Below are 23,834 nucleotides of genomic sequence, written 5' to 3'. Positions count from 1 at the left end.
TGCCCCATCTCAACCTCCCAGCCGACATCTTGACGATCCATGCCACCCTCCAGATCAACTGATACCCCATACCTGTTTCAGACCAACACCAATGTGCACCCATCCATTGTTGACCCTAAAATGCCACCATCCCTCCCTCCAGAGCCACACCAATATGCCCTCTCTCCCTTCCCATACACACACCAATGTGCCCCTATCCCATCCCCAGACCAATGTGCATGTACCTCCCATCAAACACACACCAATGTGCCCCCATCCCCTCCCTGCAGACCCACACCAATGTGCCCCGTCCCTCCCCAGATCCACACCAATGTGCCCCATCCCTCCCATCAAACTGACACATGTGACCAATCCCTTCCTCTCAGACCCACACCAATATGCCCCATCCCTCCCTCTCAGGCCCACACCAAGATGCCACCAGCCCTCCATACAAGACCCCACCAAGATGCTACCAATCCCCCCTCAAGACCCATACCATGATGCCCTATCCTCCTTTCACACAGGAAGATGCCCCCATCCTGCCCTGTAGAGTCAAACCAAGATATCCATATCCACACACCAAGCTGCCCAAGCCCACCCTTCAGACCCAAACCAATGTGCCCCATACCTCCCAGACCCCCACCAAGATACCTCCATTCCTCCCTCCAGACCCACACCAAGATGCCCCATCCCACCCTCTCAACATCTAGATGACCGATGCCACCCCCAGAACAGATGCCCCATTCCTGTTCCAGACCGACACTAATGTGCCCTCATCCATTGCAGACCCCCCAGATGCCCTCATCCCCTCCCTCCCGACCCACGCCGATGTCCCCATCCACCCCAAACCAGGATGCCTCATCCCACCCTCCACCCTAAACCAGGATGCCTCATCCCACCCTCCAGCCCAACAGATGCCCCATACCTGTTACAGACTGACATCAATATGCCCCCATCCATTGCAGACCTCACCAAGATGCCACATCCCTCCATCCACAAAGCAAGATGCATCCCACTGGGTGGATGCCCCTTCGCCCATTATGGATGAGCCGCCAGGCTATGCAGCTAGTAGCTTTGACCATTTTTGCTGAATGACTATTCTTTAAATATCACAATTTGCTTACATTTTAACAAAAAACACCCACATGGGAACTATTCAAACAGCCTGTGACTAAATGAATGAATATCTATTTGCAACTGCGGGGTGCTTTTTCATTGGTGCCCGAGACAGTATTATGGTCCAGTCCAACCATGTGAGCCGCCCCTGGCCATTTCCTCCAATCTAAAAAAATTAAAAAAAGATTTTCTTTTTTTTTTTTTTTTACATTTCATGCTAGGCTCTCGCACCCCCCTTGGGGTGGGGGCGCCCCAAAGTTTGAAGACCTCTGCTCTAGACCAATACCACAATGCCCCTTCCTCCCTCCACATAGCAAGATGCCCCTTCTCCCTTGCAGGCCCACACCAAGAAGCCCATGTGCCTCTCCTGAACCACACGCAGATAGCCCCAGTCGACACCCTGTAAAACCACCCATCCTAAACACACCCTCATCAAACATTAAATTACTCTATTCGCCCCCTTTGATCAGTTAAACACCACCATCCACTTTCCCTGTTCCCATTCTTAGCCCTCCATGCCTTTCACATTGAATAGATCAACATGATTTGTAAAGTAAATGTAATTTTCCGCCCCTCTGTCTCAATCTGGTGTCTTGCAGGAACGTTCACAGTATCCCAAACAAAATGCAAATTGTATTCTCAGTCAGCCAAGAGCACAAAGATTGCTGCTGCTATTGCAGCCTGGCAGCCAGAGCCTTCCGGGAACCATCAGAAAAATGACGGTGAGGGACAAGAGGAAGTTGCTCCATCAGGGGTCTTGCAGAAACATTCCCGGTATCCCAAAGAAAATGCACACTTTAACCGCTGCAAGCCAAAAGCACAGAGATTCTGGTTGCACTTGCACCAGCAGCCAAAGCGTTCCTGCAATTCCTGCTGCTCTTACAGCCTAGCAGGCAGAGCATCCTCGAGTTCCAACACCGTTTCATACGATGTTAAAATGACCACCTTAAACGCTGCAACTACTGCAATCCAAAGCACGCAGATTCCGGTTGCACTTGCACTTGCACTGGCACTAAGAGACTTCCTGCTCACTACAATTGCTCCCGAAAATCACAATGATGAAGTCGGAAGTCACGTGAGGAAAAGTAGGCGGGCCGGCCGTTGCTATGGACCGTTTCTCTGATGGGAACTAGACACCATCCAGGAGTGCTCCTTCCTCCGTGATTCTCTTCCTATGCACGTCACGGCGACTTAACAGAAATACGTAAACGTCATGACGTTTAAAGGTATTTCCAAAAGGGTCGGCAAACTTTTAAACAAACACACAAGGCAATCGGGTTTCACAGGGACTTTACATGATGATTGATAATGAAAGCAATATAAGGCTTCCGTTTACAAAACGCCCACCTCCTGACTCCAGGTAGCATCAGGTGAGCGAAGGCAATCCAGCTCTTGTAGTGTATTTTTTATGCGTTTCTTTTAGCATCTATTAACCTATCCATTTGTTACGTTGTAAGAGGAGCTCTTTTGCTACCTGTGGAAATGCACGTTGAAGCTTGAATTCGTTGTATTGTACTTATCACATGTTGAAATTAAACATTGTAAGTACGTGACTTTCTAAACATGCGGCTTTGAAATGACACAGTGACGCCTGTGTTGTTATTGGTATTGACGACAGTAGTTGCTCTGACGCGCATTCAGGCTCTGCAATGTTCGTGGACGCAGTAACTGTTGTGCAGCTACTACACAGACCGTGGTCTGGTGTAAGTGACTATGGGCCTTATTACGACCCAGGCGGAAAACCATGGTGCTAATAGCACCATGGTCCATGCCGGTAACTTACCGACTCCGCCATGGAGAAAGGGGGAATTACCACCCCATTACAATGTTGGTGGGGCGGTAATTCCCCCTTCCTCCATGGCCCTTCCCCATTCCCATTTTTGCCCCATAGGGCTCAATCGGAAGGGGGAAAGCACGAAGTACGGTACCGCAAATTGCGGTACTGTACTTAGTACCAAGGTCCCTTTGCAGGTCCCTACTTTAACGGCTGGTGTGGACCAGCCGTTAAGGTCGGGTCCCACAAAGGGACCTCATAATCAGGCGTTAATGGGTTAACGGCGCCGCAGCCTTTTACGGCGCCGTTAACCCATTAGCGCCAGGGTCATAATGAGGCCCTATATATTTAATACCTGCGCCAACTAATGATTGTAGACGTGCTACTGTCTCCAGTTGCTTTGCCTGCTCTGAAAGTAATGTTCCCCAGGGCTAATGGCTGTAGATCGGGTACTTTCCCTGGGTCTAATGACCCTTCTGTGGATAATAACTGCAGGCACAGTGTCTGTTCTAGGTCTAATGCCTGCAGACACAGAAACACCCAAGGAATATCGGCAGATACTACCTTCTCTGACGCTGATGGTAAAGGCCCATCACATCCTCTGGCTGGAGCGAATGAGTGCAAACACAATACCTGCTCTGGAGCTAAAGACTTCACGTACCTTCTCATCAGCTACATCAATACCTTCCCTCGGGTAAATAATTACAGACCCAGAACTGGATCTGGGATACCAATGACAGACACAGTACCTTCGAATCCGTTACTGTGACAGAATACCTGTCCAGGGCCTTATAACTACGGACACAATACAATACGTAATCTGGAGCCAAAGATTCCAGTCACATTATCTGGTCTGGATCTAATGGTATTTCACATAATACCTGCTGATGAGCAAATCTGGGTTTAATGACTGCAGAAACAGTAAAAACCCCATACACCCTTTCCTTCTCTTGTGTCCTTTCCCATTCCTAATTCACCTCGTGACACCCCGAACCACACTCTCTGCAATGAACGTTCAGCGTAAAGAAGTGATCAGTAGGGATAAACCATCATGCCACGATTTTCAAAACGTGTTTAGTGCAACTGATGGGATGTTCATTCACTACACTTGCGCCAAAAAGGTGGTGAACCATGCACAAAGCACATTTAAATGTGTGCATCATAGTTGTGAACATTGAGGTGATCTTTTCCCACCAAATGCACAACTACGCAAGGGAGAGGGTGGAAAGGGGGATTTAGGCATTTTCAAGAGGTGCACTTTTCAAAGCACTGGGAAACATTATTTTTTTTCTGTGTGCTATTTGGAACAGGTGCAGGGGATATAAAATGTATGGTAGGTCACTTATCCACTCATGCAATGACTGAGTGAATACTGTGTGTGAATAAGCGAGTGAATATTGAGTCAAATAATGTGGGTGTGTTCGAGCTGGGCCATGGAGCTGGTTTTGGAGGGTAGCACAGTAACAATACTTTTAGTTTTTGATTTAAAGTGTATTTTATTGGTATTTTCAACAGTAAGGACACATGTAACCCCTTCTTGCCCCCACATTCTCCCCTCTGCCCCCCCTTGATCCCAACACATGTAACCAACAACGCACTTAGCCCTGTCCCCCCCCCCCCCGCACCCCTGAGTCCATAAACTAAGTAGATGACTCCCAAGTTCCTGTGAGTGGCCAGTTCTCTCGCCAGCCATTGTTTGGGCCCTTGCACTGTTTTAGAAACTGCCCCCCACCGTCCTCCTATCCCCTAGAAACTTCAGCCATATCTCCTCCCAGCTTCCTGTCGAGGTGCCCTCCCCAAGTAGAGCGAGTACTCCCACCAGCCCTAGCAATCTCATTTTCCTCAGGCACCATGAGGCCCGCAAGTCCCACTGCAGGTGATGCAGGACAGTCCCAGTCTGAGAGAAACCTTTGATGATCCCCTTGAATCGAATAGGTCACCCACTCCAGTGCCCCAAAGTTCCAGATTTTACTAACCCATTCGTGTTCTGTGGGTCTGCTTTTTGACTCCATTTGAGTGCCACCACAAGCGTTGCCTCCACTATCAGGATGGTGTATGTCTTTTTTTGTGCTTTCGAGGGTAGATTTTCCAGAACCCTGCCCATTCCCAAGATGGCCATCCTTGTGTTGTCTGGCATCGGACTTCCAAAAATATTTTTCATTGCTGCACAGGTCATGTCCCAGTAAGGCTGTCTGACTGGGCATTCGCACCAGATATGTTTCCGCAATCCCAGTTCCCCACATCCCCTCCAGCAGAGCGCTGACGCAGTTGTTTAGAATGTATGGAGTTTTTCTGTGGTGATATGCCATTGGACCTTTTATCTTAACCCACATCTCCTGAATCTGCATGGCCTGCATGAGCTTGGGGATATCTGCCCATAACTGAGTCTAAAGTTCCCCCTCCTGCAGCTACCCCATTGCAGTTTCCCACTGCTCCATATAGTGCCATACCTGGCTCCTTGCCCCTTCTGCTGTAATTCCATATAACGCTCTTACCATATGTCTGTCCCTGTGTCTATCGTTAAGAACCACTGGCGTGAGATCCCTGGTGGCCGCTGACCAGACCATTGGGTTAGTAAGCCAGTGCCTCAGTTGAGTAGTGATACCTCTCCCTCTTATCTAGCCCAGAGTCCTGCTTGCACTGTGCAAAGGATTTAATGTCCTGACCCAACAACATGCCATGTAGTTTGCAGCACCCTGCCACCCCCGAAAGGCACCCCTTTCCATACCCAGTGTGAACTCGGGATTCCTTAATTTGTTTGCCGCTTCCATTCTTGTGGCATAGTCCGTTTTTTTGCTGCTTTGAGGACTACTGCTTTGTACAGTTTGGTATTTTATTTGATCTTGTCTGGTGTATTGTTCTCTCCATTTTGCAGTTGTTTTTTCAGTTTTTCTGTCAACCATTTTGCTGCCAGTTTTTTTGGTGTTGCTTTGAATGTTTTATCTGGTGCTAATTGGTCAAGGGCCTCGGTGATCCAATTGTTGAGTGTGTCTTCTGTTGTATCTATGTTTGTATCAGTGGGATGTCTTTAGCTTGCAACGGTTGCTTCCAGGTTTGTTAGGGCCTCTAGGTCCAAATTCTTACAGTTTCCTTTCTTGCTGTTGTGGAGTATTTCCTTCCTTGCCAGTAGGCTGGTTTGGGGTGTGTAGAATGGTATCCAGTAGTGGTCACTCTTCACCATTGGTGTACGTGGCGGTGATGCACATAGTTCTTACCTGCAGAAAATTGCATTTGGAGTGTGTCCGGCGTTGTGGGTGTATCCATTTACTATTTGTTTGAACTGCAAGGCTTCCAGGAGTGCGCAAAGTAAGTTTGTTGTGTGCACATTTTTTTTGAACCATATGTTGAAATCTTCCCAGTATGACTAGGTTGTCGCGGTGGGTTGATAGCATGGCGACCTTGTCCGCTAGTTTTGTTGCAAAATTGGTGGTGTTAGAAGGTGGTCTGTAGATCAGGCGGAATACTATGTTGGATTGGTTGTTGAGTTCTCGCTTGATTAGGAGGGATTCATAGTATTTCTGCATGGGTTGTGATGATTCGAGATGCTCCGGTGTTTTTTGTGTATACTTGCGATTTCGCCTTATCGTTGGTTTTCTCTGTTTGCATGTATTAATTTATAATTGTCGGGTATTGCTTAATTCGCGATGGCTTTATAGTTGTCTGATAGCCAGGTTTCTGTAAGGAAGAGCACGTCTGGGCCTCCTTCGTTTAGGAGGTCATGGATTTCTGTTGAATGTTTTGCCATGGATCTAACGTTGAGGAGCCTGCAGTGTAGTTTGCTTGATTTCCCTTTCGTGTTGTTTTTCCCGGTTGAGTCTTTTGAGTGGGGTGGTTCTTTGTTGGTCAGTCCCTTTGTCGAGTAGACTGATCCGGTTTATGGCGGGATTGGTTCGTTCCGGGTGGTAAATGGGTAGCTACCCCTCTGTTGTTCCAGCCTTGGTGACAAAGGGGGTGTAGAGTGTGATGGATTCCATTTTGTCCCTTGTTCTGGTTGGAATATTGTCCATGGTGGATACTGGGTTCGGATGGTTTAATAGTTGTTGCGTTTTATTAGTTGTTGCGTTCAGTTTAGTGTCCTCAGTTTAGTGTCCTGGTTGGGTCTTGTGGTTCATTGTTGCTGTGCCGGGTTTGTGTACCACGGTGTCGTATGGAACAAAGTTTTCCAAAATGGGGATGATATCCCCAAATTATCACCCACCATTTGCTGATGACTTTAACGGTGTGATGATGTCAGATGATGTGGGAATGACTTCTAGTGTAATTAGATGATCATCAGATGACACCTGGATGGTTTCATCCTTTTAGACCAGGGGTGGTCCATTCTGACCACCCGCAATCTTACTGCAGGACCTGAAAATGTGTGTTGCATCTCCTTTTTTTTTTTTGTTTTGAATTTCGGAGCGTTTCCTATTGCCAACCCAAAGTATTAGTCCGTCTAGTGGCTAAAGTGCAACTACATGAGCTGCGTTTTAATTTTAGCTCATTTACTTGGACAAACTGTGTGATCCTAGTCCAATCAGATTTTTGGGGACCAGCATTCCTGTAAATCCTACACTCCCACATAGTGGCCTTAAAGAACTGTTTTGCGGGAGACCACCAGGGGGTGCAGATGAAATAGTCACCTGAGCGCTCAGCTCCATCGGAACACTCGGATTATAGCACGGAATCAAAGCTAGCCCAGCCCTCAAACAGTCCCAACGAGCGAGAAGGAGCCATCCACAAGTGCACCAATTCCTGGGAAGAATCTGACCCTGCTTCACCACAAATGGATCAAGTGAAGCAGAGGCCCCTGGCCCGCGGAGCTCACACACAACGGCAAAGCTATTGCCAGGACCAGCCACATGGGCGCGTAGGTGGCTGAGAACTGGGTGAAAACCATGCAACTGTTATTGCACCCGAAACTGAATCGGCTACGCAGGACCCCAGCTGCCCTGTGAAGACGGTGAGATCCGAGCGAAATAGCCCATTAGGGTGCCGAGCTAAAGAGGAGGAGCATCGAAGTTGCCCGCGGTGGATCAGCCCCATACTAGAAGTGCCCTGAGCTGCGCCACTGCAAGACTCGGTCAGCCAGAGCAGTGAACAAATAGGACTTGGCCCGCGGAGCGCAGCACGAAACACACACCGGCTACCGCTGCAGAACAAGCGGCCCGTCCCAGCGCAAACATTGCCACCATCAAAGTAGTGCTGCTGAAAACACCGACCTCTCGCCCACTGACAATCCGGTCAGAGCAGAGGTGCCGTCGGAGCCCGCCAGGCGCGTGGGCCATAGAACTGGGCAACCAGTGGTGGGGAGCCCAAAGAGGGATGGTCAGCCTCCCAGTAGGCATTTAGTGGACCCCAATTGAGGCCCCCTGCCCATTGCGAACAACTATGGGGCTGGAGGAGAGGCCTGGGGAAGCCTGAATAGAATCGGGCCTGGGCTTGGCGCAGACGCAGCGCCAGACACGGAAGCGCATTCAAGAGACCCGCAACTCCATAAGCAATTGCCTGAACCTACGGCAGTACGGTTGGGAAGCACGCAACCTCAATCTCCTCAGCGGGGAGGGAGGAACTCCTCCTCCACGGTCAACTAACATGGCAAACTCGGCTTCCCTCCACACTAGCATAGAGCTATTTCGCTCCACCAATAACAGTTAGAACCACAGCCCCAAGACTTTCCTGGGAGAGTATGGCCCTGACCGGAAGCAGTTTCGCGCCGCAAAAAGTCCAAAATACTGTGCCATTGCCAAACCTCCGCTCAGAACCACGGGCAGGTTCTCAGCAAAGAGGGTAGTCGGTCTACAAGAAGGCTCACCCAAGGAAGTGTCCCCCCAAGGCTGAATACCTTGCCCATCAGCTGTCCACCCCGGTCCTGCTGAGGCGCCCAGGGGCCGCACACAATTACTGATGGAAATAACACATTAGGGGTGCGCAGGCGGACCGGCCATACTCCCCTTCCCTTGTGAGAGTGCCTGCAAGAAGTACCACAGGCATACACAGCACCGCTCAAAACACCGTATCGCAGCACCCCTGCAACGTAACCAGCAAAACGACAGTTACAACCCTTTGGGAGTGCAGAAATAGTGAAAGCACATGTGTGATTTACCCCTCTACAGCTCAGAGACTACAGGAATTTTGACGGGACCACGCAATGGCTACCTCCCAATCCCACAAGATTTCACCCACCCCTCCCCCATCATGGGGGGAGACCAAGAAAAGTCTACTAAAGCGGATATGTGCCTACTGCTTGATGATATTTCCTCGTTCAGGAACAGCATGACCACGACGGTCTCTGCTCCCCAGGAGAAAGTGCATAGGATTGAAGATAAAATTGCAGCACTGGAGAACTACCAGCAATTAGCAGATATTGCGGAACTGAAAACCGAAGGCCGATTCCAAGATTTGGAGTAGGGGAACCAAGACCTATAGGCAAAAATTGATGACTTTGAAAACAGGGAGAGGAGAAAGAACATTGGAATTCAGGGCCTCAAAGAAACTCCCAACGAGACTCCAGCAAACCTAGAAAGAAAGATCAAAGCACTGATAGCCGCCGTCCTTCCCTCTCCTTTAACCCTAGAACTGGAATTTGAAAGGGTGCACCGAGCAGGGGGCCTCCCAGGTGGCCCGCAATCAGTTCTGGCAAAGTGCCACCATTCGAGGCACAAAGTGGAGATTGTTAAATATGCCAGGGAAAGAGTTCATCGACTTTGAAGACACAAGGGTAAAAATGTACCAGGACCCATCAGCCGAGACTTTGGCCCGGAGAAGAGCTTGCCGACCACTGACATCCTGGCTGCGACAGCGCAACACGAGATATAGATGGTGCTTTCCCTTTGCACTCAGGTTCTCCTACGTGGAGGAGGAATATAGAGTGGTCTCGGGAGAGGAGGCGACCAGTGTATTAAGAGGTCTGCAAGACAAGTAAAGCCCAACGGGAAGAGAATAAATGCCATCCTCATCAGAACCAGTTAGGAAGCTAACCGGACCTTGGCCACAGAGAGGCCGTTCAAAGGGCAAGAGGAAATTCATGAGACCCCCTAAACGGGAGACGTGAGTTTGCAAGGAATGTAAAGCCACCGGGCCTTGGAGGGGGCAACTGAGCTCATAACGAGAAATGAAAGGGACAGAGCTTGAGCACTTATCTCAGAAAGAAAGAACCCCCTGCTGCCATGGTGGGGGCTACTCCCCGCCCCCCTGCACACCCAAGGCCCCATTGCATGCAGTAAACTGGGCTGGGCATACAAATATGCTACCATTACAAGCTCGGGCTAATCCTAAGTGGCAGAAAACAATGTATGAACAAAGGGTTCTTGGGGCTCCACGTGTTGTGTGGCCCTATGTTGACACCTAGGGCGTCTCCAATGTTGGGAGAAAGCTGCCTTCTTCTACCTTTCTTTTCTTCCTTTTGGGGGGTTAGGGGGGTACACAAGGGATTCAGTGTACTGGGGGGGACGAGGGGAAACCGAAAGAGCGAGAGACCAATCTACGCAGTCCACATTTCAAGCGGGCATGGGACACACGCTGATACCGAAAGCACACTATCTTGAGCCAAATGCACACCTAAGAAATGAGAACCAACAACCATTGGGTAGGACACAGCAGACCTGGCCTCTGAGAGCGCATATTTCGCACAACTCCGATGGCAGGTGACACTGTTTGCATGGGGACCTTGAACGTCAAGGGATTAACTCGCGACAGAAAACATCCATGCTGGTCGGGGCATTCCAAAAGGCCAAATTGGACATCCTTTTTTTGTAGGAAATCAAATTTAGGCACAAAGAGGAATTCACTCTGAGGAAGAAACTTAGGAGGAGCCTTTTGGGCCTCAAGGCCGGAAAAGAAGGTTGGGGTGGGTATTTTATATCACTTCTCCCCCGAGCTTCAAATATCGCAAATGCACAGAAACCCGGGGGGGAGGTTCCTTATAGTGCAGGGATCCATTAGGCCCAAAACAGTAACCTTGTGATCCACATACCCCCACATTTCCAGCAGCTAGCTTTTTGCAGAGATCTGTTCTTGCAACTAGAAAGAACGGGCTCACTGATCTGTGGTGGCGACTTCAACCTTATTATGAACCCAGACCTGGACTGGAGATCCTACAGAGAGGGAGCCCTACCCCTGACAGATAGGAAATCCTTTCACAGAGCATTTGTTAATTGACACATGGAGGACCCAGCACCCGATAAACAAAACATACACGTTCGATTTTTTTTTTTTTCCCCCCTCCCTCCACACACCTAACCTATTACCGTATAGACTATTTGACTATTTCTTCCTAGAAGGGGACCTGGAACATCTGATGAAAGATGCCACAATAGAGGTGGTGGGGTGGTCTGACCATGACATGGTCACCATAGACCTCGACCTGGGCCCGCGTAGGCTTCTAGATCACGGGGAATGTGCAATGATACGCTCTTTAAAGACGAGCTCTTCAGGGAATCGCTAAATGAGGAAGTACAAGACTTCTTTAAAAGAAACGACAGGGGAAATCCCCCACACCACGATATGGGAAGCGGCAAAAGCAACGATGAGGGGCTTGCTAATAGCACAGGGAGCCTCGGTGAAGAGAATAAAACTCCTCGGGGAAGCCCATGCGAAAATATACGCAAGCATCCTAGCCAATAGACTGAGTGAGGTCCTCCCCCAGTTGGTCCATAATGACCAAATGGAGTACGTTAAAGAAAGACAGGGCGCCGACAATGTCTGCAAAACACTGGACCTAATGGCTTTGATCGATGCACATGACATGGACCCCACACTGATTTCGGTAGATTACAGTGTTTTACTCCAATGATTTGGGGGTTTGCGCCTTTTCCCTAGATTCCTCCTGGTTCTAACTTTCCTTTCTTTATTTCCTCCTCGTCTCAGGAGGATAGCTCAGCGCCAACGTGCTCGCCTTGGAAGCAGGACGACACGGAGCAACACAGGTTCGATCCCCGGGTCCGCGCTTAGAATCCTCTGGGTATTAAGCGTGTTATAAATAACCTATCATGTCATCATGTCCTTCGGTCCCAGACCCTGTATCTTCTTGGATGCACTTCACTGTACTCTTACAATTTCTTGTGGATGCGAGTCTCAGATGCACAGTAATGTATTATAACAACTTGGTGTATTCTCCTGCCAAGCATGGCTTTCTTCTGATCTGTCTATTTTGCTCTGAGTCCCAGACCCTCTTATTCTCAATTCTCATGTGGGTGCGAGTCCCAGACTCGAAATGTGTGGATAGCTTGGTTTACTCTCATGCCAAGCATATGCCTTCTTGTAAACTGTCTTTGTTTCTCTCAGGGTCCCAGACTCACTTCTTTGGCTATCATATGGGTGTGGGTCCCAGACTCTCTCAGTGCTCTGTTGCAATACTTGGTTTACTCTCCTGCCATTCTGCACTGTCTCTGCTTCTTCCAGGGTCCCAGACCCTCTTATTCCCTCTTAGATGGGTGCGGGTCCCAGATGCTTTTATCTCGTGTTCTGCAGCCGTTCCCGGATTCCGCACAGAACTCCAGCACCTCTCTGCACGCATACCTGTAGCTGTGGTTCACGTCATCCGAGCAGCAGTGCTTCCTTCTGAGGCACCAGCAGCGTTCGGCCGTTCTGAGGTTGTCTGTGTCCTCGCTGGTCAACTTGCATTTAGGCTTCTCCCAGTTTTCCTCCTTGTGAGGATGGCTCTCTCTGTGTTGGTTTCCCTCTACAAATTGGTTTCCCTCTACAGATTTGTATTTCCCTTGACCAATCAAGACTAGACCACTCCCTCTGGTTCTCTGGAGTCAAAATCGTACTCCTGGTCATCTTCTTCACAGTACTTGAATTGGAGTTATATCGGAAAGAGTGTTTTAAGGGCATCTAGTTAGGTAACCTAGCAGGTTTTTTGACCTCACAATAAAATATATTGCCACTGATTGGGCACAAGAAAAGGACAGTTTGGCTTGGGGAAGGATGGGGGATCTAATAAATCAGAGGAATACTGCGTTCTCTGGGAATGGCCGTCCCCAATCCCATAAGGGGGTTCATCTCCCATGTGATACTCCCCTAGTGCACTACCCCTAGGGGCACTATTGTACTGTGGACATGCCGCCATGGCACCATGTGAAAGGATAACAACCCCCTCCCCCCAACCACCCCTAGCAGAGAAGGGACTACATCCCCTGGTTTGTCACAGAAGAGAAAGATGGGGGGGGGGAAGGGGAGGGATGCAAATTGAAAACCGTAACATACGTGCCAATATCTCAATGCCCTGTTTTTCCCCCATCTATATGGGATAGAAAATGAGTTCTTTAAAACCCCAATGTACTTTGTATTGAGAAAGAAAATGTAAAACTGAAGGCATTTTGGTGCCACTTGGTCGCAACACCTACCGATTATAGACTCCAGTAGCACACTCCTATATGGTGAACGCCACAAATGCCTGTTAGAGCACCAAAACCACATATTGCCAGAACACTGTATGCATGTGGGTTCAGAGTAGAGAGGACACATCCATTGAAGTATTTCTTTGAATTGTCTTGAAGGTGGAGAAGATCAAATGTTTTAAACACACTTGACTTATATTGTAACGTTATCTTTCATATACTTGGTGTTGTCTAGAGAAACCAATATAAAGGAGGAATGTGAGGTGCCTAGTATCTTACAATTTATCTATATGCCTATATGAAGACTGTTTGAATGAATACTTGTATGGACGGATACTAGTCAGGCAGGTAATCCAGTTTTTTTGAAAAATCATTGTTTTTCTGATGTTCCTATCTTTGTGGTGTTCTCCATTGTGTAAAGCTGGACACCAGCTGCATTGAAGTTGCATTATTCTTTTAAATGTTCTAGTTCTGAATATCAATACCACACTGCCTATTTTGTGCCCAGAATTGTGGTTTGGGGTTGTATAAATGGCAATATATCGGCATTCTACTTCTGTGTGAGCCAAGTCTATAAATGATATACTAAACATTTCTACAAAATGCACCCTTGGACCCAGCACATGCCGTACTATAATTCCAATTTACATACCAAGAGGTGACCAAGCCATATTCATGTCTGAGTGGGCTTGACTACATCTGCATTCTTCCACTGATCCATAATGTTAAAGGACATTTGTACCGCGCACTATCACCACCGGAGTGGTCCCCTGGCGCTCTGGCGGCTCTGAAAGAGTGGGAAGGGAGGGTGAGTTAGTGGGAGGAAGCTGGATAAGTGCAAGAGAGCAGGGATGTGCTGTTGGCAGCCTCAGCCCGGTGGGTCAGTTGGCTGGGCCTGGGGTGTTTGCTGCCGGTAGTCGTCGTGTACTGTTGTGCGTCTGTGTGTTTTTGTTTTGTTGTTGCAATGTAGTGAAGTTTGTGCGGTTTGTTGTGCTGTAGGTTTGTGGTTGTATTTGGTTTGGGGGTTTGAGAGGTGTAAGCAGAGGAGGAAATTGTTAGTGGAATGGTTAGTTGGCATTTCTTTCTCGAAGTCAGGCGCTGGGTTTGTGTAATCGCATTAGGTGGGGCGTGGGGGCATTTCTGCGCCTCTGTCCTGATCTGGGCTTGTCCGGTATTCATACTGTCCTGTACATATCTGACCTCCCATTCCATCAACTTACTTCATAAACATGAACCTTACCTGACATCCTTTTCTACTCGTACGGCCGTTGTACCTGCTAAAGTCCACAGCCCAGTTAGAGTGTATTGATTGCTAACATATAGAAACTCTTTAACAGAGTGTGGAGTTTGGTGGCAATTATGGGTGCATGATGAAGTTGGAGCGAGTTGGTTGGGGTTCTTGATTCTGTCTTAATAGGTGTCTCTTCTGTTTTATTTGATTTGGCCTTTGCCTGTCTAGTTGTGGTGGGAGTTTCTTAGTCCCTTCTGGGTGTTGTCAGTGTCCTCCTAAGTTTAGTCATTCTTTTTTCTTTCCATTGTTTGGGTTTTCAGTTTGTGTCCGTGGTGTTGAAGAGCCAGGTTTTTGGTAATTTCCTGAATTTTAGGTGATCTTTGGTGTTTCTTTTTTCTTTTGGGATGTTGTTCCAGGTTTTTGTGGCTAAGTGGTAGAAGGAGGTGCCTCCAAGTTTTTTCTTAAGGTATGGTTTTGGTTACGGATTTCGTTGCTTGACCTGAGTGTCGTTGGCTTGTAGATAATTCTTTTTGTAGGAATTCTGCTTCTTGTCCACTGATTACCCTGTGCGTTATGCACATTGTTTTGAAGGTGATGCAATGTTTGACTGGGAGCCAGTGTAGTGTTTTTAGGGCAGTAGAGATTTGGATCTGTTGTAGTTTCTTCAGGAGGTATTCTGGTATTCCGAGGTAGAGGCTGTTTGCATAGTCGATTCTTGACATGAGGAGGGCGACGATTGTGAGTGTTTTGTGCCTGAAGGAGAGGAAAGGTAGGATTCTTCTTGCCGTGTGGAGGAGGAAAAAACATTTCTTGACTGTTGCATTTATTTGTGGTTCTAAGGTTGGGGTGTTGTCCATCAGGACTCCCAGATTTTTTACTACCTTAGATGGCGATGGTGCGGTTCCCAATTCCGTTGGCCATGGGATGGCGGTTTCGTTCTCTTGGTCTTCGGATATGATCATGATTTCTGTCTTTCCTGGGTTGAATTTCAGGTTGTTGGCATTCATCCTGTTGAAGACTTCTTTTAGACACTCGAGTAGGGTTGAGTGGTCGCCTTGGGTGTCTTCGATTTTGTAGATGATTTGAGTATCGTCTGCATAGTTGTAGCATGCAATGTTGGATTTTTTGAAGATTCTGATAACTGGAGTCTGGTAGATGTTGAAGTACAGTGGTGATGGTGAGGATCCTTGTGGCACTCCAGTCGTTAGCTTGTGGGGTGGATTGGAAGGGTTTTATCCATATGGTTTCTGTTCTGTCTGTTCGGAATGATTTAGTTCAGAGTAGTGCTGTGTCTGTTATGCCGAAGGCTGCAGAGTGGTTGAGCAGAATAAGGGCTGAGGTTGTGTTTGAGTCTGCGTTCGTTTTTAGGTTGTCCCAGATGGATAGTAGTGTGGTTTCTGTTCCTCTTGCGGGTCTGAAGCCGACTTGGGCTTGATCTAGGATGTGGTGTTTTTCTACGTGGTCTTGGGTTAGTTTGTATACGTAGGTTTCTAGGAGTTTTGCTAGGTAGGGAATGTTTGAAATCGTCCTGTAGTTGGAGAGGTCTTCTAGGTCACCACTTGTTTTTTACAAGTGGTTTGATATATGCTGATTTGAAGGTCGTTGGGTACCGTTCCCGTTGCTAGTGATAGATTTAGAAGGTTTCTGTAATATTCTGCTGGCGTTCCTTGTGTGAGGATTGATTTGAAGATGTTCGGGGGACAGGGGTCCATCAGTGATCCTGCATTCTTGCTGTGTTTTTACCAACAAGGCGAATGCCTCTGCCGATATTTCAGGAACGTTTGGGAGTTTGTGCTGTGGTCTGTGTTAGGTTCGTTTAGTTGTGTATTGTGATTGGTTGGTCTATTTTGTATGGTTTGTCGGATGTCGTAGATTCTTTTCGTGAAGTGGTCTACCAGGTCGTTGCATAGTTTCTTTGAGGGGGTTGGGGTGTTGTCGCAGCCTGGTGGGTTTCTCATCTCTGTAATGATGAACATTTCTTTTTGTGTGTTGGTGGCATTGGTGATTCTGTCATCATAATGCCTTCTCTTCGCCTTTTGAATTTCCTTTTAGTATGCGCGGATTTGTTTCTGGAAGAGTTGTTTTTTTTTAAAATATTTTTTTCTGAGTTGTATTCTTTCCTCCATTCCAGTTCCATCATTGTTTTCTTTTTTCATGGAGCTTAGTAGTGGGGTGAACCATTTTGCTGTTGCACTTTTTTTTTTTTTTTGATGGGGTGAGTGGTTTTTCCAGAGCGATCTTGTCGATTTGTGTCTGCAATCCATTTGTGTAGTAGCTCCGCTTTCCCTTCTAGGTCAGCTAGCTCTAGTTCTGTAGTTGAGGGTTTGGTCATCTCCAGTTGTTCGAATAAGTTGCTTTCTTTGACGTGTTTCCAGTTTCTTTTTGTGATGGATGGAGTTGGCGGAGTGATCACGAATGGGATGATGAGATGGTCGCGCCACAGTATTTGTATTGGTGGTGCCGTGGTGAGGAGTTTTTTTCCTTGGCGAAGATTGCGTCGAGTGTGTTGCCCCTTGTCGTAGTTTCATGGTAGTGAGTTGTCCAATCAGTGAGTTTGGGGAGTTGGCATGACTGTCTTCAAACCAGATGATGAAATCCCCCAGGATGATTAGATGTTCGTGGTCGATGGCTATGTTGGTGATGGCTTCTATGAAGTCGACGAAGGTTGCATCGTATGTCGGAGGTCTGTACCCCAGGATGAATGTGATGTTGGTCTTTGGGCTTGTTGTTAGGTGTATAACCATGGTTTCACAGTTGATGATGTTGAGCGTTTCGTCTGTTTTTATTTCCGGGTGTTCTTTGAATGCTATTGCGATTCCTCCTCCTTTTTTGTTTTTCCTGTTTATTTGACGGCATTTGAAGTTGGTTGGTAGACAGCTTTGGAGTGTGATTTTTGTAGTTGTCGTCCAGACATGTTTCTGTGATGACTAGGATGTCAATGCTATTGTCGTCGAAGATCTCAATTTAGTGTTTTGACATGGATCTTGCGTTTTATTAGATTGCAGTGGATTTTGGAGGTGTAGTTTGGTTTGGACTTTCTTGTCGGGGTCGTCCTCTGGTCGGTTTTGAGGTTTCCTTTCTGGTTGAGGTCTTGGTGCTGGAGTGTCAGTGTCGTTGAAGAGTTCTTCTAGGTTCTGTCTTGGATTTTTGTTTTCATCGGGTTCGTCTTCCAGGAGTTGTGGGTGTCGATTGGAAGTTCCTCTTGTTTTGGTGATGTATGGTGTTATTGCATCAATCGTGCTTTTGTTGTTTCTGGTGTTCATCCTTCTTCTGCATGGTTGTGTTTGGTTGATGTTGCTAGTTCTAGCATTGGGTTGGTTTGTTCTGATGACCAGTTGTCGGCGAGGTATGGAGTTAAGTAGAGGGATGTGTCCCTTCTCACAATGTTGGTTCGATTTGTGTTCCTGGGGGTGTGTTCTGTAGTGTGGTTCTTTATTGTTCCGTAGTGTTTGTTCTTTTCCTGTCCCTCGGTATGGGTCGTTTGAGCAGCATTTTTAAGATTGAGAGCTGTTATTCCTTTATTTGTTTGTTGATGCTGAGTTGGTTTTGCTTTGGTCTGGTTGTCTTGTGAGTCTACTGGGTGTGGGGGGGTTGCCCGGTACCGGTTTGGGATTTAACTGTAGTTGGTCTATCCGGCCGGTGTTGCAGACTCGTTGAGTCGCTGTCTTGAGAGGGGTAATGGAGGTGGTTAGAAGTGTGAGGTTGGGTGTTTTCGGTGTCTGTCCTTACTGCCCGTCTTCCTGGATGCAGTTTCCTGTGGTGAGCTAGCTATGTGGGTTTAAGGAAATCTAGTTATCTAAGTGACTTTGAGGCCGCAGCTAGGACTCGCTGTGTTTTATGAGGCGTGAGCCCCTAATCGTAGTGTTACTCCACAGTAATCCTTACAATGCAATTTTGGGGGCAGAACCCCCGCTCAACGTGAGAGACCTGTATAGTGGGAGAGAGGCCTATTACTGCAATCTGAATATCATACAATGCTAAACTTGAGAGACCTGTATAGAGGTGGAGGTTTATGCCTAGCAGATAAGATTAATACAGTATTAACACTGATAAAATAAAAAGTTGTTGAAGTCTAGGGTAGAGTGGTTGCTTTGCTCCTAACCCTGGGCCACTCTTACCTTACTGGTCCCTGTAGTTGATGGTTGACGGCTGGCCTCTGTCTTCCCCTGCGGACACCTGCTGACATTTCTTCTTGGAGCCAGCTTCTTTTAAATAACCCTTATGACTTCCTTACACCCTGTGATTCTCTGGCTCTAAATGTGTGGCAGACGTGTGGCATGCACATGGCTGGACGCACTTTAGCACTGTTTCCCCTTTCCACGTTTTATCCTCTATCAGAGTAGCTTCATTATCTTGGACTGACTTCCAATAACTCCTGACTAATCTACCAATGTTGAGAAGGATTCGTCCCTTTCTTGGTGCTGACCTGCGCTTATTAAAGTTCAACCAATTAAACTGGAGATCATAGATCACTGGCATTGCTACTTCTAGCCCTGCTTTCTTTGGACCGATGATGGTGAAAATAGTGAAGTGGCCAAGCAGGTTTAAGAAATGGAAGAAAACTTAACAATACTATGTACACGCATTTCAATTTGATCAACTGCCTGCACATCCTTTTTATCTTGTAATGAAAGGGTCCTTTTGGATTTCCACTGTCGCCATCGCTCAACGTTCCTTTTTTCCAGGCTTCGCTATCTGTGGCTTCACAGTTTGGCTGTGCTCTTCCCTCCAGAGACCTTGGTTCAGCATTAGAGAGACAACTAACAAACTGGCTTTGCCCTCTGCTGTCCAGCAGATCATCCGGAATTCATTCTTCCACCCATTAGGAAAATCCAGCAAGTAAGTATGTGAGAGCTGCAGTGTGTGACCTCCTTCCCGTGCACAAGCACCACCACTAATAGGCTGCGGGAAACCCAGGTGGATAATGCTACGAAAACACTAATGGGCTGCAGGAAATCCAGGTGGATAATGCTACGAAAACACTAATGGGCTGCAGGAAACCGTGGTGGATAATACTACGAAAAAACTGGAACACCTGTATGCAATAAAGCAACCAGATCAAAACATTTCCATAGTGACGAAGCACCTTCCTTCATTCTGAAACAAAGTGATTGTGAGTAATTTCAAAACTGAAAATGGTTGGGCACGGACAGTGCTTTTCATGCTAGTTGTGGACTGCTGTGGAAACATTTTCTTTAACACATGTCCCCACCCCCCCTTCCTTTCAGAACACCGAGTCAAGAGTTAAATTAGAACATGGATATTGCTAGCCTTCTGCTGGTTTATTGTGACAAATGCACACATTAACTCCATACAGAAATTATTTCAGAGGCGTGTTGCCCAGCTGGGTAGGCAGTTAGATTAAACGAATTGCACTTATGAAACCGATATTTACCACCTTTTTTTGATTTGAATTCCCCTAAATTAAAAGCCAGATTTACTGGGTAGCAAAGGCCTCTCAATGCTAGAGGCAGCTTACTCCATGCGGGTACTTCATGATGTAATACAGAGCTGTAGGAAAGAAAGGAAACTGTGGTAGCCACGTGGGTAATGAAGCTGCAGACCCAAGGCTTCTTCAGGTATGTTTATTCCAAGTCAATATCCTGACACACTGGCACATCCAACTCTAGCCAGCACCCTGATCCAACTGCCGTTGTAAGAACCTTCACACAGACCGACCATGCCATTCTCCATGACATCACTCTGTTGCTCACAGTGACACACATAACCACATATCTAAATTGGATATAAAATGATGGGTCTGAACAGCTTTATGTCAAATTTAATTTGTTTATACTACCCGTGACTATACATAAAGCCTCGGCAATGAAAAGACTGATAATTGTGTTTTCTATACTGCAGTAAAGAAGTACTCTTATTTGCCATTTGTACAACAAAATAAGGTGGTCTTGGTGAGATGGAAACTTAAAGTTCTATAATAGGCGCAGTAATACTTTGTAGTTCTACTGGAGAGAGAGAGAGAGAGCTATGATGTTTGCCATAGCCTCGAGCTTGCCATGAGTCTTTTCCTGAAACTGGCGCCCCATGCTCAAGTTTGTTTTATATATTGTTTTGCTGATGCGAATATCAGTGTTTGACAATCCTAGAATAAACTTGTTTCCGAATAAAAGCAGATGAGAGTTACGCCTAACTGGAGAGTTTGCACCAGAACTTTGTGTAATCACTTTTTACACTGGTCCAGACACTGCAGAGGGGGGGCAGGGAGGGGTTGTGCATGCGTAAGAATTTTAAGACTGCCTCAATCAAGCATTATTCAGCACTTTAGACTCCGAGGCAACATGCACACTTTGGGGACTTAAGCCCATCATTCTGCTGTCAACCGCTGTAATGACAGCAAATTAGATTAATCCCCTTCCAGTACCTCTGATAAGGTATTTGTCATTGGTGGGGATCCATTGGGAGGGAGAGTGGATTTCAGTAACTCCACACTGTACGCCTTCGACTTGCAGATAACCTCACGTGTGAGGGATAGCCACCGCACAAGACTAGTTGAAGTCCTCGTTTATCTACTTCTCCTTTTTTTTTTTTCTCCTCTCCCTGCTTTTATCAGGGTTATGCCTAGTTAACCCTCTTGGAAACTGATAAAGGTATTGAGGAATTTTTGACATTCCTGGGTAAAAGAGCAAAAGGGGGAAGAATTGATACTGTATTGTCAATTCTTTACTTACTCGGCTTGCCCCAGCAATAAGCCGGAGAACTTTTCACCTCCTTGTGTGATGAACTTTGCATCCCCTAGTGCCTGACATCCGTTGGAAAAAAAAAAATAAATAATAACAATTCTACCACTGACCAAGATCAATTTCTGGTTTCACACCGAATTGTCCCCACTGAGAAGGGGAAACCACATTTTTGAAAGGTGCTATGGAAAACCAAAAAACCGCAGGACAACACAGATTGTCTCTGCTATTTGAAAAGTTACTGTGCAACAATCCTCAACAAGAAAAAAGCCTGTTGCATCTCCCAGGCTGACCAGCCTTCCCCTGAGCTTTTCAGGATTTATACTGAACCTCAGTCTTCCCCACAGTGCTCTCCCCTCTTGCTCCAACTCGATCTTCTTCAGTGGAAGGATCAATGGCATACACCTCCATCACAAGCCAGATTGCCCCACCCTCCACGTTCACAACCAAAGCGATGTATCCTGTGGGAAATAATGCCCACTTGTGGACGCACGCCAAGAGAATGAGATACCGGCACAGTGCTGTTTGGCAGTCAATGGTTTATTAATTCAGAATGCGTTAAAAGGAGACCAAACCGACAGCAAATGCTTCGCCCATACCTCTGCCTTTTGTCACAAAGTCTTTATATTATACACCTTGACCAGCAGGATTACATGACACTTGGTTACCATAAAAAGGAGCACAGTAAACATAATATGCACAAGACATACTCTTAGCAAACGATTGTTTGTCGCTTGAGTTTGGAATGTGCATAGGCGAGCTAGACAACCAAATTGGCCCACAGAGTGCATTCCTGTTTCCCCGCGACACGCTGAAATAACTACATGTTCATTTAAGTAATCGCTCATATGCTTGAGCTAGATTCACAATCCCTTCTATCCTTAAAGTCTGTGTCGCAGCTTGATATAATCCAGATGACAAAAAAGGTAAGCTTCACCAGGGCCTGCACACCCAAGTCCTGCTAAACCATCAAAGAGCACCGTTCTACCATCACTTTTGCACTCGCCACTGGTTAACCTTGTGTTGCTCCTTCGTCAAGCTCCCTCCACTCCATTCTGGAGGAGCCTTAAACCTAATGATGACCTAAGTAAGTATTGCCTGTGCACCAACATTCCTATCCTAGTAGAGTTTATAAGTTTTGGTAATGATATTTCTATAGTCTTCATGAGCACTATGCTGGCTTCTGCCCCTTGAGATGTATTGAATTTCTGGGTTTATTAATGGAGTGTGCACTATGGCTCTACACAAAAACGTCTGTATCTACCTAGACCTGTCGGCAGCCTTCAACAGGGTTAACCACGGGCTCCTATATAATGCATGCAGTATTGATGGAGTCTCCTCTAACTGGATTGCCTAATTTCTCGCAGTGTATCTTGATTCTTTGTTGGTCCTTTTCTCAGGGGTACAGGCTGCTCCATCGACCCCCCCCCCCACACCACCACCTTTTAGCTTCTTAATGTCTTCTTGATACTACTGTGTGTTTTACCTTTACAATCATGTTTTAATCCTATGTGGATTGCCCTTTCTTAGGACATTGTCTGGACTTCACTGACCTCGCCCTCTGTCTACTAAAAATTCAAGACTGGAATATCGATGATGGCTTGTGTTTTAAATGCCTCAAAAAATAGAAATCATTCACTTTTAAAATAGAAATCATTCACTTTTTGAAGAGCGGAAAGGATGGCGTGAACCATTTGCCTCCTGTCTCTTGTTGAGGCACCCTTCAGGGAAAAAAACAGAGGTAACCTGGATATTGCAGAAATCTATCTCCCTTGGAATGGCCAGCCCAAGGTTCTAATATCTGAGGTTAACAATCTCTGCTTCAGAATAAGATTCGAACGTTTCTCCATTTAAAATTGTAGGTTTCGGCCCTGTTTCCTAGCACTCATTCTTTAAAAAAAAAATATATAACAAAATGTGATCCGTTCACCAGTAAATCAATTTTTTTTTTCTCTGATCAATTCACAGTAATCCACTCGACTCTCCTCCTGCTCATCCACCTGACTACAGCATCCTCCAGCCTACTGTGGTCTTTCTACATTGGTTTCATTGTTCAGCATCAACTTTTGTACTTATGTTATCACACGCACTACTCTTTTCTGATTTAAATCCTCCCATGAGCTTTTGTCAACTTCAACTTTCCTTTTGCTCAGCAAGCACTATGAAAGGGTCCTCTTAGGACATGGGTCTGCATTCTGCGTCTGTCTGGATGTTTTGGAATAAGATTTCTATGCTCCGTCAGCATAGACGACAGGCTTCAGGTGGTGGATGTAGTGCAAAATCTGCAGCGCCGAAGGTTGTAGACCACTGCCGTATGAAAATAAGACTTTAGGAATATCTGAGCAGCATGCTTCTTTCGCCTTGTGATCTCCTTCTATTGCTGTCTGATTGCATGGAAGGTGCTTGAGTCTTTGCGAATGGTTAGTGAACACCATAGAGTGAGAGCAATTAAGTCATAGGTGGAATAGTCAAGTGTGACATATCGCCAGGCAAAGGTGACTTGGAGAGTCTGGAATGGTGAAGGACCTGTATGTACAGGTTTTTCAAAGTGAAACATACACATTGGGCACTCTATGCTTGTTAAATTACAGCCGTCGTGGCGAAATAACTGCGACTTCCATACTTCAGGCAGTTCTTGGTCTTGGCCCTGCCATGGAAGCACGTAAAACGTATGGGCACTCTTGGGAAGTGTGAGGGGTGCACCATCTGAACCT

The 23,834-nt window shown here is 46.7% G+C and overlaps 1 protein-coding gene across 3 annotated transcripts in view; it reads left to right on the top strand.

Moving 5' to 3' along the window:
* Positions 1–2,345: 2,345 nt before the first annotated feature.
* Positions 2,346–23,834, top strand: part of OARD1 (O-acyl-ADP-ribose deacylase 1) — a 147,938-nt gene continuing 126,449 nt past the window's right edge. The window contains exon 1 of one of the 3 annotated variants that reach the window (XM_069633528.1): positions 2,346–2,465. The gene's annotated coding sequence lies outside the window, so the exon portion shown is untranslated. Of the gene's footprint in view, positions 2,466–19,147; positions 19,262–23,834 lie in introns of those variants that run through there. The other 2 variants (XM_069633529.1, XM_069633530.1) reach the window with 2 other exon arrangements.

Source organism: Ambystoma mexicanum, chromosome 13, assembly GCF_040938575.1.
Source record: "Ambystoma mexicanum isolate Mex_15411 chromosome 13, UKY_AmexF1_1, whole genome shotgun sequence".
In the NCBI taxonomy this organism is placed as follows: Eukaryota; Metazoa; Chordata; class Amphibia; order Caudata; family Ambystomatidae; genus Ambystoma; species Ambystoma mexicanum.
The sequence above is the reverse complement of the archived record's forward strand: the minus strand, read 5'-3'. Positions and strand labels throughout refer to the sequence as shown.